This window comes from Bufo gargarizans, chromosome 4, assembly GCF_014858855.1.
Source record: "Bufo gargarizans isolate SCDJY-AF-19 chromosome 4, ASM1485885v1, whole genome shotgun sequence".
Taxonomy (NCBI): Eukaryota; Metazoa; Chordata; class Amphibia; order Anura; family Bufonidae; genus Bufo; species Bufo gargarizans.
In genome coordinates, this window is record NC_058083.1 from 343,060,071 (window position 1) to 343,076,341 (window position 16,271).

Genomic DNA, 16,271 nt, shown 5'->3' on the forward strand with positions numbered 1-16,271 from the left:
ATGAGAGCAAGTCCACCATCATTAGCACAGGGTTATCAACATCGCTCAAGCTCTCTTTAATGAAGGATTCCCCCTTTAATTGGTCCTCTCCTACTCTTACCTACCTAGGAGTGAAACTTAGCCCCTCCATACCAGACCTGTTCAAGCTTAATTATGTCCCTTTAAAATCGGTCCTTTTTTCAGCCCTTGACAATCTTACTAAATCGGCCCCCACTTTGTCGTGGTTTGGTAGAAAAAATATCCTTTCGGCTTTAATTATTCCTCGTCTTACATATCTCCAGCAAGTCCTCCCTATCCCAGTGCCAAAATCTTACTATACCTCCTTAAAACAGAGATTCAGTTCTTTTGTATGGAATGGCAGGAAGGCGAGACTTTCCTACTCTTTCTTAGCTCGCTCCCGTATGACAGGGGGTATAGGTCTACCTGACCCTGAATTATATGGGAAGGCTATACTCATGTCAAGAGTGATAGACTGGTTGAGGAACACGGAGAGTAAATCCTGGGTAGCTATGGAGCAGGACATTATTAAAATGCCGACCCGAGCCTTCTGCCTGAGCTACCTCACTCCTCCCCAAATCAACATACAATCCTTTCCACTCATTAAAGCAACAGTTGCAGCCTGGAAATGGTGGAATCTTTCCCACTGTTCTGTCCCGTTTCCCTCCCCCCTCATCACAGTTAGCGATGTCCTTGGCTCCCATGTTAACGGGCCCAGAGATTCCACTTCTAAAATGATTAGTTCCTCAAACCTGCCAATCTCCCTTCTCCTTGACCCCCAGGGCTTGGTACCTTCCAACGAAACTCTCAAAAACCTTTTGAGCCCACAGCCACGAGATTTTACTGTCATCCCACTAGTCAAATCCTTTATTCATAAACACAACGTGAATGGTGAACTCCTCCGACCCCTCACATGGTTTGAGGCAATGATTGCCAATCCCAACATCCCTAGAAGACCTATCTCCCTGGTCTATAATAAACTACGATCCCCACCTTTAGTTGTCAAGCCAGCTTTCATACGCTCATGGGAGGGGGAAACTGGGATAGATATCCCTTTCCACTCTCTACCCATGATCTTTGACACCCCTCACAAATCCTCTAGGTGTGTTAGAGCCCAGGAGAATGGTTATAAAATTCTCTCGCAATGGTACATTACTCCAGTTAAGACCGCTCGCTTCAGCGGACCTACTTCTGCCGAATGCTGGAGATGCCAAAAGGAGATTGGCAACTTTCTCCATATTTGGTGGTCATGTCCCCCCATAAATAAGTGGTGGGCAGAGATCTTTAGGATCAGCAATCAGATTTGCTCCTCCGACACTGCCGTCTCACCGTATGGTGCACTACTTTCCTTTTTTGGTGACAAACCGTCTCTGCCGCCCACTTTTCTTTTTAGGCAACTCTTGATAGCCGCCCGCCTCTTGGTTCCCCAATACTGGATACAAACCAGTCTACCATCGGTAGAGCAGTGGAGATTGAAGGTGGACCAAATCCACCGCTTCGAAGAAATGGCTTCATGGGAATCTCGGACCCATCTAACTTTCTTGAGAAAATGGGCACCCTGGACCAAATATAGGTTCGCCCAGCATTGACTGTTCTATCTCACCCTCCCAACCCGCTATATGTTTGGTCTAACCTGTTAGCTAGATCCTGATGAGATGGTGTCTCTTCCCTTCCTCTGCTTCTAGGAACACCCTAACAGGTTGAAGGCCAGGGTTTTGGTCATGAGTGCCTGTTGTGTATTATTATTTGACGTACTCTTCTGTTGGCGGCAACAATGTTACTGTCCTATTTATAATGGTTCAGGCATGTTTATAATGGACCCAATGCTGTTGTGCGATTTCTAAATTGAAGGCTCTTCCTTATTGTGGGACTACAACTCCTGATGCTCCTAACCCTCCCTGTGCTGTAAGATGCAAATTGTTTACTTTCTTATGTGACTGGTACCGTGTTACACCATTGTTGGTGTTATGTTACACTGTATGCTTTCTTCAGAGTATAATAAAATATTTTTAAAACTAAAAAAAAAAAAAAAAAAAAAGAATACATTTGTTATTTAGAATATTCGTCTTTTTTTTCCCCAATGTGTAGTTATTCCACTTTGGCATACTGCTCCCCGAAAAGCATCCCCGTAACCATGGCAACGCCTGTGGGTTAGAATATATCATCGGATTTGAGTTTTCACAATCTCAGGGAAAACTCAGATCCAATGGTATATTCTAACCCACAGGCATTCCCATGGTGACGGGACGCTTGTCGGGGAGGTGTATGCCGAAGTTGATTAAGTAACGAACATATTCACTATATTGCTATGTATTCGTTTTTTCGAATATTCGTGAAATAATCGAAATCTTGATTTAGATTTTTTTGTTCCAAATAATATTCGATTTTTTTTATTTGCTATCGCTATTCCTAATTTAAATAAAGCGGGTAACATAAATGTGCGTGAAAAAGCATATGACATAATTTACAGTTCAAGAACCGCCCAGTGACTGTGACCAGTATAAAGCATTCATCATCACTATTTGAACTTTACAAGTGAATGACTGCAACGGCTACTGGAAGTACGTCAAAGTTCAGACACATACTTGAGAAAGATGAGGACGACATCATATTAACTGTAAGTAATATTCTCTTAAAGCATGTATTGAAGGCTGCTTGCAGCCTGTATTTGTGGGAGGGGCGCGCTTACCTCAGTTAAACCCCCTCCCACAAGCAGAAGGGTGCCCGGCTTCTTGCTTCTGCAGTTTCCAGCGCCTTGACGTCACTTCCGGTCGCGGCTCTGTCGGTTCGTCGTCCCGTTCGTGCGTTCCCCATCATCACCTCGGGAGTATCGTGAGTATCACCGATGCGGCCCGGCCAGATGCGCCTTGCCACCGGCACCTCGTATCATCAGCAGCCGCCGTCTGACCCGGCGCATCGGGGGGGGGGGGGGATGGACTGAACTAACAGCGCGGCGGCTGCCGGTTCCCGCCTTGCGGCTGCGGCAGAGCCACCTGAGCACCACGCGGCACGCCAGGGGAAGCGCCTGCGGGCAGCATGTTGTGTGTGTTGGGGGGGGGCTTACAACGCAGCGGCGGCCCGGTCCCCAGTATCCATGCGGCGGGGGAGGGGGGCCGGCAGCGGCTGCGGTCCTCCTCTGGCTGGCGGTGTGTGTGTCAGGGGGATCAGAGATTGAGGCAGTAGGCCTGGTCTCCCTGGGTCATACACCTCGGGCCGCAAGCAAATTAAAGGTGTAGTGTCTGTAACAAGTGAACATCAAACAAGATCAAGGTGCCACTTCATAGTATGTGCATGTAAATCTGAGCAATGGTGCTGGTGCAGTATGTCACACATAAGTAAACCAGGATATGATAATCAATGGTGACACGTGCAGGTTGCTTCCAAGAACAGTCACAGTAACTCTGTCTCAAAGTCCCAAGACTAGGATGGCAGAACATGTAGAGACAGGAATGCACTATCCATCTTGTTCAAGCATGGGTCAAAAAAAAAAAAAAAAAAAAAAAAAAAAATTGGTTCCTAAATCACCCAGACGTGTCTTCCAAAAAAAAAAAAAAAAAAACGCTCAGGCACAGATGTCTTCCTGAATCACGCAGTCGCTAATGTCGTCCCTGATTCGCTCAGGCGCAAGGTCTTCACCGGAAGCGCTCAGGCACAATGTTCTTCCCTGCATCACCCAGGCGCAATATCTTCCCTGTACCACTCAGGCGCCATGTCCCTTCCATTCACCCATGTGCAATGTTCCTGATTCACTGATATGCAATGTTTCTTGTTTCTCACGTGCAATGTTGGCGGAGTCACTCAGGCGCAGTGGTTCCCTGAAGTCGCTCGGGTGCAATGGTGCCCTGAAGACGCTGGGGTGCAATGGTTCCCTGGGTCGCTCAGGGGCAATGGTTCCCTGAGTCGCTCAGGGACGATGGTTCCCCGATTCGCTCAGGAGCAATGGTTCCCTGAATCGCTCAGGTGCAATGGTTCCCTGAATCGCTCAGGTGCAATGGTTCCCTGAATCGCTCAGGTGCAATGGTTCCCTGAATCGCTCAGGTGCAATGGTTCCCTGAATCGCTCAGGTGCAAGGGTTCCCTGAATCGCTCAGGTCCAATGGTTCCCTGAATCGCTCAGGTGCAATGGTTCCCTGAATCGCTCAGGTGCAATGGTTCCCTGAATCGCTCAGGTGCAATGGTTCCCTGAATCGCTCAGGTGCAATGGTTCCCTGAATCGCTCAGGTGCAATGGTTCCCTGAATCGCTCAGGTGCAATGGTTCCCGGAATCGCTCAGGTGCAATGGTTCCCTGAATCGCTCAGGTGCAATGGTTCCCTGAATCGCTCAGGTGCAATGGTTCCCTGAATCGCTCAGGTGCAATGGTTCCCTGAATCGCTCAGGTGCAATGGTTCCCTGAATCGCTCAGGTGCAATGGTTCCCTGAATCGCTCAGGTGCAAGGGTTCCCTGAATCGCTCAGGTACAATGGTTCCCTGAATCGCTCAGGTGCAATGGTTCCCTGAATCGCTCAGGTGCAATGGTTCCCTGAATCGCTCAGGTGCAATGGTTCCCTGAATCGCTCAGGTGCAATGGTTCCCTGAATCGCTCAGGTGCAATGGTTCCCTGAATCGCTCAGGTGCAATGGTTCCCTGAATCGCTCAGGTGCAATGGTTCTCGGAATCGCTCAGGGGCAACGGTTCCCTGAATCGCTCAGGTGTTTGGTTGGTTCACTCACTGCGGCCCTCACCGTGCAACGGTAAAGCACGGCTTATTTTATTTATTTTTTCATAAGCAGGGCCGCAACCACCAGAGCTTCTAGCAAACCACGGTCGTTGCGCCCATTTTCCCGGTTCAGGTAAGATACAGCCGCAAGGCTGTGCTACGACCTATTACCGCATTTAGCTATTCGTGGTCATAAGCTCCCGTTCATAGGTCTCTGCCTCATACGGAAGTCTGTAGCGTGGTTCCTTTCGGTCAAGGTAAGTAGCAGGCAACGCCATTCGGTCAGGAGAACTATTTCCCCTGTAGCTCTCGGTCGGGCTCCCGGGGGGGGGGGGGGAAGGAAGTCTCATATGTCACCTTCATACCTCCTCCATGCAGCTTGAAGATGTCGCAGGTCCCTGAGTAGGAGGAGAATCTGTCCTTGGCCGGAACCTCCGTGTCAGGCCACGCCAGCAACCCCTCCCTGAGGAGCTGGACCATTCCAAAACTGATAGCGGAGCTCAGACGGAGAGGGATTCACCACCCTGCCACCGCAAGAAAAGCGGAGCTGTACCGGCTCCTGATGACGGCTCCATCAGGGTCAAGCGAGGAGCCTTCTCCCCTTATCGACCCAGCTGACCCTCCTGCAGCTGCAGGCCACCATCGCCAGTCTGGCAGGTTCGGTGGCAGATATCCAGACTAGGATGGGGGAGTGGGAGTCCCGGCCTCCCCCGGCCCTGCCTTCTCCAGCACGTCCGGTCTTGCCGTCTACGTCCCAAGAGTTGACGCCAGGTACGGTCCGTGTCAGACCCCAGATTGCCCCCTCGCATTACATTCCGGAAAACCTTAAAAAGGACATCCTGGCGGGGAGGGACGTCAACCTGGCGTCCATTCTCATTGCGTCACAAGACGTGTCGGAGAATAAAGTCATCAACTGCGGGGAGGTCTCGGTGGTCATGCGGGCCAAGGATTCCCGCCTGAACCGGAAACTGTCGGTGCCCGAGTTCGTCCTGGCATTCAGCCTCTACCGAGATACCATCTGCAGCGTCCAGCCACACAGACGTGAGGAGCTGGACTCCTACCTGTACCAAGTCACCGACTTAGGGTACAAATACGGGGGAAAGAACTTCTACGATTATCACAGGTCTTTTTCAGCCAAAGCGGCAGCCGCCCTCGCTCAGTTCCAGTTCACCATGGACTGGGCGAGCTTGGACATGGAGCTATTCTGCCGTCATTTTGCTGGGTTGCAGGCCCCCACGTGCGCTTCATGCCAATCCATCCAGCACACGGCCGACTGGTGCCCTAATCTTCCCACCCCGGCCCGGGAAAGCTCCCAGCCAGGCCCATCTGGCGCGCAACGGTCTCAGGGTTCCACCGACAAGCTGGGCAGGCCCATCACCTTCTTAGGCCAAAGTCAGGTCTGCAACAACTTTAATGCCGGGGGCTGTGGTTTCAACAGTTGTAGAGCTCTGCATGTGTGTTCCCTCTGCTTCAGGGCCCACCCCCGCTCCAGCTGCCCGAAGAGGCAACGTAAGGCCCTATGACTATCCGACATCAACGTTGAGCTCTTGGGCATCCTGTTACGGGATCACCCGGATCGCCAGTCAGTGGAGTTCCTCATCACCGGTTTCGAGAACGGTTTCAGCACAGGATTCATTACCCTCCCGCAAAGTTCCTGGGAAGGAGGGAACCTGCAGTCAGCCTTACAGGATCCAGAGGCGGTGGCCACTCTGTTGCGGGACGAGGTCCGCAAAGGGTTCCTGCTAGGCCCGTTTGAAACCATTCCCTTTTCCGAGTGGAGAATCAACCCCATTGGTCTAGTCTCCAAACAAGCATCAAATAAAAAGCGTCTGATATACGACCTGTCTGCTCCACACATGTCGCCGATCCCCAGTCTCAACTCCCTGATCCCATCGGGGGAGTTCTCAATGTCCTATTCGTCCATTGACGAGGCCATTCAGTTCATCCTGCTGGCTGGGGAGGGGGCTTGGTTGGCCAAGGCCGACATCGCGGATGCCTTCAAGCTACTCCCCATCCTTCCTCGGTTATGGCAGTACTACGGGTTGCAGTGGGCAGACAGGTTTTATTTTGCTAACCGCCTTACATTTGGGTCTAAAAGCAGCCCGTGGTTGTTCAACAAGTTTGCCTGTGCCTTACATTGGATCCTTGTCCATCATGGGGGGATGGAAATGGTCATTCATTACTTAGATGACTTCCTAATCATCGAGAGGCCCCAGAGCCCCCCATCAGGTTTGGGGAGCTTGCTCCAGCTATTCGCCAGGCTCAAGGTCCCGGTGGCAGCCGCCAAGACAGAGGGTCCAGGCACGGGGGTTACCTTCTTGGGCATTACTCTGGACTCGGTCCGCATGGAGGCCAGCCTCCCCGCGGCCAAGTTGGCCAAGATCAAGTCCGCTGTTGCCTCCGCGGCCTCTTCTGGAGTTTTGTCCAGGCAGGAGCTCCAGTCCCTGTTAGGATTCCTCACATGTACCTTCAAAATCATGCCACAGGGGAGGTCCTTCATCTCGCGGCTCCTCAATCTCCTCCCGGCTGCTCCTGATCAGGACTCCACCGTCCGGCTGGACGGTCCCGCCATGGCGGATCTTAAGCTGTGGCGAACCTTCCTGACCAGGTGGAATGGCATTTCTTTGTTCGTACCATCCCCGAATGCGGCTTCCCCCACGGTTTACACCGACGCCGCGGGCTCCCGCGGGTTCGCGGCGATCTTCTATCCGCACTGGTTGGTCGGCAGTTGGCCGGTGGAGCTCCTGTCCGAGGCGGGGGCCATGAGGTCCTCGCCACTATCGGAGCTATACCCCATTGTGGCGGCAGCCCACGTCTGGGGTCCGCTCTGGGCAAACAAATCGGTCATCTTGAGAACGGACAGTCAGGTTCTGGTGGAAGTGATCTCCAAGGGGAGGGCCAAAAATCTCAGGATTATGTCTATGTTGCGTAGGCTTGTCTGGCTGTCCCTGGAGTGTAACTTCCACATCTTCGCGGTCCATATTCAGGGAGCGCAGAATGTGGCAGCTGACGCCCTGTCCCGCTTTAATCTCAATACTTTCTTCCAGGAACTCCCAGAGGCGGATCCCGTCGGCGTTCCAGCTCCACCTTACAGCGCCCTCCTGCTGGACTAGAGCCCCTGGTCGCAACCGCGCAGTCATTGATCCGGCGGTCGCTAGCCACCAGCACTGCCAGGAATTATGATACCGGGTTCAGCATGTTTAGACGCTTTGCTGACACTCACCCGCAGGGGAACGTAGACGAGGTCACTTTCATCATGGCGTTCATAGCCCATTGCCACTCCCACCGCCACCTCTCATACAATACCATCAGGCTGTATTTGGCAGGCATCCAGCACCACCGGATGCTCAGCGACCCCTCTGCCAGGTCCATCTTCTCGAATCAGGCCATCAAAGCCACCCTCAGGGGCGTTCAGAAGGTCAGCACGGCAGTCCAGGTGCGCAGGCAGCCGGTCTCAGGTGAGCTTTTCCGCAGTTTATCCATAGCCCTGGATGGGCTTCCTTTTGGCCAATTTGCAAGCATCGTCACGAAGGCAGCCATGTATCTCGGGTTTTATGGGTTCCTCAGGCCCGGGGAATTCACCTGCAACACCATCTCCCGAACGACCCTGCTAAGACGGCATCTCGCATGGCACTCCGACCACTTTGTCTTGTCCATTCCGTTCTCCAAGACCAGTCAAACCGGTCCCCCCACGGAGGTGGAATTTTACCTCACGTCTAACTGTTGGTGTCCTATCAAGGTGCTTCAGGAGCTCCTGGCCTCCCTTCAATCTCCCGCTTTGGACGGCCTGTTACTCCCAGTTCAAGGGAAGCCCCTGTCTTCCACCATGTTCATCGCCAATATCCGCACCCTGGCCGCAGGTTTGGGTTACAACCCTAGCGCAATATCCGGGCACTCATTTCGTATAGGGGCGGCGTCGGCAGCATCCAGTCACCAGGTACCAGCGCACATCATCCGTAAGATGGGTCGATGGAGATCATTCTGCTTTTCAAGGTACATCCCAAATCCACGGACGGAAGTATCCCGAGCCTTCTGTTCTTTGGCATTATAGGCCGCACAATGCTTCAATAAATACTTCATACCCTGCAACTTGCCGATTCTCTTGCCCACTTATTCAGGCCTTACCTCTTCACTGGCATCGGGCACACTCCAGCCAGTCGGGTAGGGACGGGGACGGTCCATAGGCATGCCTATCCTGGCTCAAGCAGCTCCTCCCACAAGTATTGAAGGCTGCTTGCAGCCTGTATTTGTGGGAGGGGCGCGCTTACCTCAGTTAAACCCCCTCCCACAAGCAGAAGGGCGCCCGGCTTCTTGCCCTCCCTCCCTTCCCATTCTTAAATACCTTCCTCTTGGGTGGCCCACTTATTCAGGCCTTACCTCGTCACTGGCATCGGGCACACTCCAGCCAGTCGGGTAGGGATGGGGACGGTCCATAGGCATGCCTATCCTGGCTCAAGCAGCTCCTCCCACAAATATATGTTTGTGTAGATATTGCATGCAGCACAATGATTGTTCTGTAGATCACGAATTCTGAAATATTCGTAGATGCGATTATTATCTATATTAATACGATTTTATTTTTTGGACTGTATGTCTCGTAGGGCATACGGTCGTGTGCAAGTGGTGTAAGTGTCTAAAGTAGCTAATAAATATAACTACCCAAAAAAATAACATTAAACTGTATCCGAACAATCTCTAATCTAAAAAACACTATAATGACCATAAACATGTGTAACTTTTGGATTTAGATGTAAATCTTAAGTGTTTATTCACCTACTCCACACAATGCACTAATTCTCTGATAAACTAAATTGCATTAATATTTTCTTTTCTTTTAAACATACAGTAATCAATAAATGCCATAAACGAATGGCCAAGTACCAGAAGGAGCAAGAAAAGGATCAACTGGCTCTACATAAGCTGCTGCGGCGGGTTTCAAAAAAGGTTCGGAGGATGGATCAGAGGAACCGTAAAATAATAAAACATATGCATTTCATGAAAAAAAAAATATAATAATCCAAAAATGACTTTTATTGTTAAAATGTTTGATATTGTTATTGTTAAACTGTTATTAAAAACATTTATCTGCCACAGACTTGATGTGTCCAATCTTGAAAGTTCTCTCAGTCAGAGGAATGCGTTGTGTCGTGTGTAGCTAATTTTGTACTTCTTTTCTTGTTGTTTAAAAAAAAATCATAAATTCTTGAAAGTCAAATAGTGTAATTTTTTTCATGTTAGCCCATTCCTGCTGCACACTTACAACATGATTGGTTTATTTTTGGTGTTGTCCTGGTCTGGTAGGGGCCCATTCCTGGGAACAAATTCCTGCTGCACACGTCGAACGTGCTGCTGGCTGTCGTGCTGAGTTAGGCCTCATGCACACGGCTGTGTTCCGCGGCCGAAAGCGGACCGTGGAAACCCGGCCGGGATTCCTGCTGACAGCATGAGCGCGTGGCCTCATTGGTAGTTATAGTGTATTACTGTACAGCAGCGGCTTCATGAAGCGCACGGCGTCATAGCAACTAATGACACCGTGCACTCCTGCTGTCAGCAGGAATCCCGGCCGGGTTTCCACGGTCCGTGTGCATGAGACCTTAGGCCGAGCTATGTGTAGGCCTTATACTGTACCCTTAGCATATGCCTGCTGCTGATGCTGAAGTCTTTCCTGACCCTGATTACCTATGTGTGGGCCTTAAACTCCACCGTTACCAATACTTGCTGTTGTAGGTCCTGACACTGCTGAGTTATGTGTGGGGTGTATACTACAGTGTGACAATGTACCTAATGCTGTCTGTTCTGCTGTCTGTCCTGACCCTGGAATAAAGGGGCCTTACAACAAATGTCTAAAATTACACTGTATCAGAAATGAAGAAATCCCAGCTGCTGTGTCTTTGTGAATAAGCCTCTTTTTATTTTCTCAAAGTAGAATGTCCTACAACCAGTTTGTCTTTGTGAATAAGCCTCTTTTTATTTTCTCAAAGTAGAATGTCCTACAACCAGGACCGGTTTCGGCATACAAGCCTTTCTCAACAAATACATCCAAAACAGAAAAAATCAAGCTATATATAACATATAGTACCGCCTATCTAGGGACGTCTCCACCCATTCTAATGTGTGGTATTCAATTATTGATCAATCAAACTAATTAAACAAGGTGAAACAAAGTAACATCTTGAAACAAAGTAACATATAACTAAAATTTATATTCTACCTTATTGCAGAATCTAAACATTCATATTTATTCATATTTCCATCATAAGGCTGAGGTCTAGAAAAAAATGCATAAAAGTGTATATCAATCATCTATAATAAATATATTAAATCTGTTCACAACAATCTTATAAATGTATAACCTCATAGTCTCTGTTTAGACCCCTTGGATGCAGCGTATCTAAGGTGTGTATCCAAAAGGCCTCTCTTCTAAGGAGAAGTCTTTTGATATCACCTCCTCTTCTAGGTCTCTTTATTTGTTCCAACACTTGAAACCGCAGTTGTGCAACTGTATGTTTAAATTTTTCAAAATGATATGGAACCGGTAACATGAGTTTTTTTGTCCTTATATCGGATTTATGCTTACTGATACGATCCCTCACTGCCTGCATTGTCTCGCCCACATACAAAAGGCCACAAGGACATTTAATTAAGTATATCACATTTGCTGAGTCACAGGTAAAAAAACCTTTTACTCCAAAGCTTTTCCCAGTATGTGGATGATAAAATGAAGGGCCCTTAATTATATGTGAGCACTGTAGACAATGCAGGCAGGGGGAAGTACCCATCCGTGGCGTGGATATCCGTTGTTGTTTCAGTATAGCTTTAGTACTACCTAAATCTGCTTGTACTATTTTGTCACGATAACTAAAATTCTTTTTATTACAAATCAAAGGTTTTTTTTTGAATTCCTCAACCTGCGGATACGATTTATTCAACAAATGCCAATGTTTCCTGACAATATTGTCAATGCCCACATTAAATGGATGGTGTTTATGTATCAAAGCTATTCTAGACATATTAGCCCGATCTTTTAGTGCCCTATCAGCCTGTATCCCTTCCCTAGCTTCATTAAGAACCGTCAGTGGATAACCACGTTCCAAAAATCTTTCTGTCATTTCTGCTATTCTTATGTTTTGCGTAATAGGGTCTGAAACTATTCGTTTTACCCTTTGATATTGCGATCTAGGAATCGCTTTTTTTAAGGACACAGGGTGGGCACTCTTAAAATGGAGAAGACTATTTCTATCAGTATCCTTGCGATAAATATCAGTGGACAAATGACCACCAGGGTCCTTAACGACCATAGTGTCTAGGAAACTCACCATATTGGTGTCACTAGTAACTGTAAAATGCAAACCATCAACAGCAGAATTGAGATGTTCCATGAAACTGGATAGGGTCTCACGCGGCCCCGCCCATATGCAAAAAATATCATCGACAAATCTTTTCCAAATGATAACATTTTTTTGAAATAATTCATTATTGTATACATTATTTTCTTCAAATGTCGACATAAATATATTTGCATAGGGCGGAGCCACGTTCGACCCCATCGCGGTGCCACGCCTCTGTAGGTAAAATGTATCCATAAATAAAAAATAATTTTCATACAGGACAAGATGTAATAAATCAAGAAAAAATTCTTGTTCTAATGTCGTATAATTGGTTCCATTCAATATAGTTGAAACAGCTTGTATACCCTCCTGATGACTAATGGAGGTATACAAACTGACAACATCAATGGTCACCAGGAGGCTATCAGGGGGAACTGGACCTATTTCAGCGATAATTTTAAGAAAATGTGGTGTGTCCCATAAAAAGGATTTTGTAGATTTTACCAAAGGAGTTAAAACCTTTTCTAGGACAACCGCTGGAGGGGATAAAATAGATCCCACTGAGGACACTATCGGGCGTCCAGGGGGATCGATTAAGGTTTTATGGACCTTTGGCAAAATATACAGGACCGGAGTCCTAGGCGTATGATTTACCAGAAATTTACTTAAATGTTGATCAATGACACCCAAGATTACATAACGTTCAACTATTGCCATAATCTTATGTTTAATTCCAAACAATGGATCAGTATTCAATGGTTGGTATGTGGACTGATCTGATAACTGTCGCATTACCTCTTGTATATATTTCACTTTATCCATAATAACAATGGAACCACCTTTATCAGCGGGCTTAATTATCAGATCTTTATCCTCTACCAATAACTTAATCGCTCTTTTTTCAGAAACAGAAACATTATGTCTTAGGTGCAATTCACCCCTTTTAATAGAGTCCAGTTGTTCCCGTACCTCCCTGGTCACCAATTGTATAAAGGTTTCTACCGGATGATATGTCTTTGGAGGCATAAATGTAGATTTATTCTTAAGACCTAAGTCAGACAGACGTAGGCCAGATCTTATCTCCATAGATTCAGTATTAGGCTGTTCTCCAAGGGGTCCAGAAAAATGCGCTTTTAATCTTATTTTTCTAAAGAACTGTTGCAGATCAATGTCCATTTGAAAAGAATCAAAGTCCGCTGTTGGACAGAATGATAGTCCCCTTTGTAGGGCTTGAATCTGCTCGGAGTCCAGACATCGGGATGACAAATTTATCACTAAAGAGGGGGTCTTACCTGAGACCGGGTCTGTACCATTTGGCTCTGTGTCGCCCCTGATGTTCTGCCGGTGGTGTTTCCGCCCCGCTCGTCTCCTCCTCCCCGCGGACGCCGGCCGCCTCTCCGGAAAAAAGGACGAGTATCGCGGGAACTTACGGATTCGCTTCCAGAGCTTGAACTTTGATATGGGAACAACTGGACTCTATTAAAAGGGGTGAATTGCACCTAAGACATAATGTTTCTGTTTCTGAAAAAAGAGCGATTAAGTTATTGGTAGAGGATAAAGATCTGATAATTAAGCCCGCTGATAAAGGTGGTTCCATTGTTATTATGGATAAAGTGAAATATATACAAGAGGTAATGCGACAGTTATCAGATCAGTCCACATACCAACCATTGAATACTGATCCATTGTTTGGAATTAAACATAAGATTATGGCAATAGTTGAACGTTATGTAATCTTGGGTGTCATTGATCAACATTTAAGTAAATTTCTGGTAAATCATACGCCTAGGACTCCGGTCCTGTATATTTTGCCAAAGGTCCATAAAACCTTAATCGATCCCCCTGGACGCCCGATAGTGTCCTCAGTGGGATCTATTTTATCCCCTCCAGCGGTTGTCCTAGAAAAGGTTTTAACTCCTTTGGTAAAATCTACAAAATCCTTTTTATGGGACACACCACATTTTCTTAAAATTATCGCTGAAATAGGTCCAGTTCCCCCTGATAGCCTCCTGGTGACCATTGATGTTGTCAGTTTGTATACCTCCATTAGTCATCAGGAGGGTATACAAGCTGTTTCAACTATATTGAATGGAACCAATTATACGACATTAGAACAAGAATTTTTTCTTGATTTATTACATCTTGTCCTGTATGAAAATTATTTTTTATTTATGGATACATTTTACCTACAGAGGCGTGGCACCGCGATGGGGTCGAACGTGGCTCCGCCCTATGCAAATATATTTATGTCGACATTTGAAGAAAATAATGTATACAATAATGAATTATTTCAAAAAAATGTTATCATTTGGAAAAGATTTGTCGATGATATTTTTTGCATATGGGCGGGGCCGCGTGAGACCCTATCCAGTTTCATGGAACATCTCAATTCTGCTGTTGATGGTTTGCATTTTACAGTTACTAGTGACACCAATATGGTGAGTTTCCTAGACACTATGGTCGTTAAGGACCCTGGTGGTCATTTGTCCACTGATATTTATCGCAAGGATACTGATAGAAATAGTCTTCTCCATTTTAAGAGTGCCCACCCTGTGTCCTTAAAAAAAGCGATTCCTAGATCGCAATATCAAAGGGTAAAACGAATAGTTTCAGACCCTATTACGCAAAACATAAGAATAGCAGAAATGACAGAAAGATTTTTGGAACGTGGTTATCCACTGACGGTTCTTAATGAAGCTAGGGAAGGGATACAGGCTGATAGGGCACTAAAAGATCGGGCTAATATGTCTAGAATAGCTTTGATACATAAACACCATCCATTTAATGTGGGCATTGACAATATTGTCAGGAAACATTGGCATTTGTTGAATAAATCGTATCCGCAGGTTGAGGAATTCAAAAAAAAACCTTTGATTTGTAATAAAAAGAATTTTAGTTATCGTGACAAAATAGTACAAGCAGATTTAGGTAGTACTAAAGCTATACTGAAACAACAACGGATATCCACGCCACGGATGGGTACTTCCCCCTGCCTGCATTGTCTACAGTGCTCACATATAATTAAGGGCCCTTCATTTTATCATCCACATACTGGGAAAAGCTTTGGAGTAAAAGGTTTTTTTACCTGTGACTCAGCAAATGTGATATACTTAATTAAATGTCCTTGTGGCCTTTTGTATGTGGGCGAGACAATGCAGGCAGTGAGGGATCGTATCAGTAAGCATAAATCCGATATAAGGACAAAAAAACTCATGTTACCGGTTCCATATCATTTTGAAAAATTTAAACATACAGTTGCACAACTGCGGTTTCAAGTGTTGGAACAAATAAAGAGACCTAGAAGAGGAGGTGATATCAAAAGACTTCTCCTTAGAAGAGAGGCCTTTTGGATACACACCTTAGATACGCTGCATCCAAGGGGTCTAAACAGAGACTATGAGGTTATACATTTATAAGATTGTTGTGAACAGATTTAATATATTTATTATAGATGATTGATATACACTTTTATGCATTTTTTTTCTAGACCTCAGCCTTATGATGGAAATATGAATAAATATGAATGTTTAGATTCTGCAATAAGGTAGAATATAAATTTTAGTTATATGTTACTTTGTTTCAAGATGTTACTTTGTTTCACCTTGTTTAATTAGTTTGATTGATCAATAATTGAATACCACACATTAGAATGGGTGGAGACGTCCCTAGATAGGCGGTACTATATGTTATATATAGCTTGATTTTTTCTGTTTTGGATGTATTTGTTGAGAAAGGCTTGTATGCCGAAACCGGTCCTGGTTGTAGGACATTCTACTTTGAGAAAATAAAAAGAGGCTTATTCACAAAGACAAACTGGTTGTAGGACATTCTACTTTGAGAAAATAAAAAGAGGCTTATTCACAAAGACACAGCAGCTGGGATTTCTTCATTTCTGATATATTGGAGGTTGCTCCTCTCCCGTGCAGCGTGCAACACAAAGGTGAAGTGCTGACCCATTTTCTTTTTCTAAAATTACACTGTAACATTACATAAAAAAAAAAAAAAAAACAACACGCTACCAAACTGTAAAAAATGAATTTATTATAACAAAAATAATAAAGCAAGCCTCTATGGCAACTTTTTCAGCTCCAATAATATTTTGTTAAGTTTTCGAAGCTGGTGAAGTTTTTTTTCCTCCATTTGCCGCATCCTCTTATTAAAGCGATGCTGCATTTTCTTAAGCTCCGCAACATCTTTACTAAATTCCTTTTTGGTGGCCTCCAATTCTCTTATGGCCATGTTCACTACTG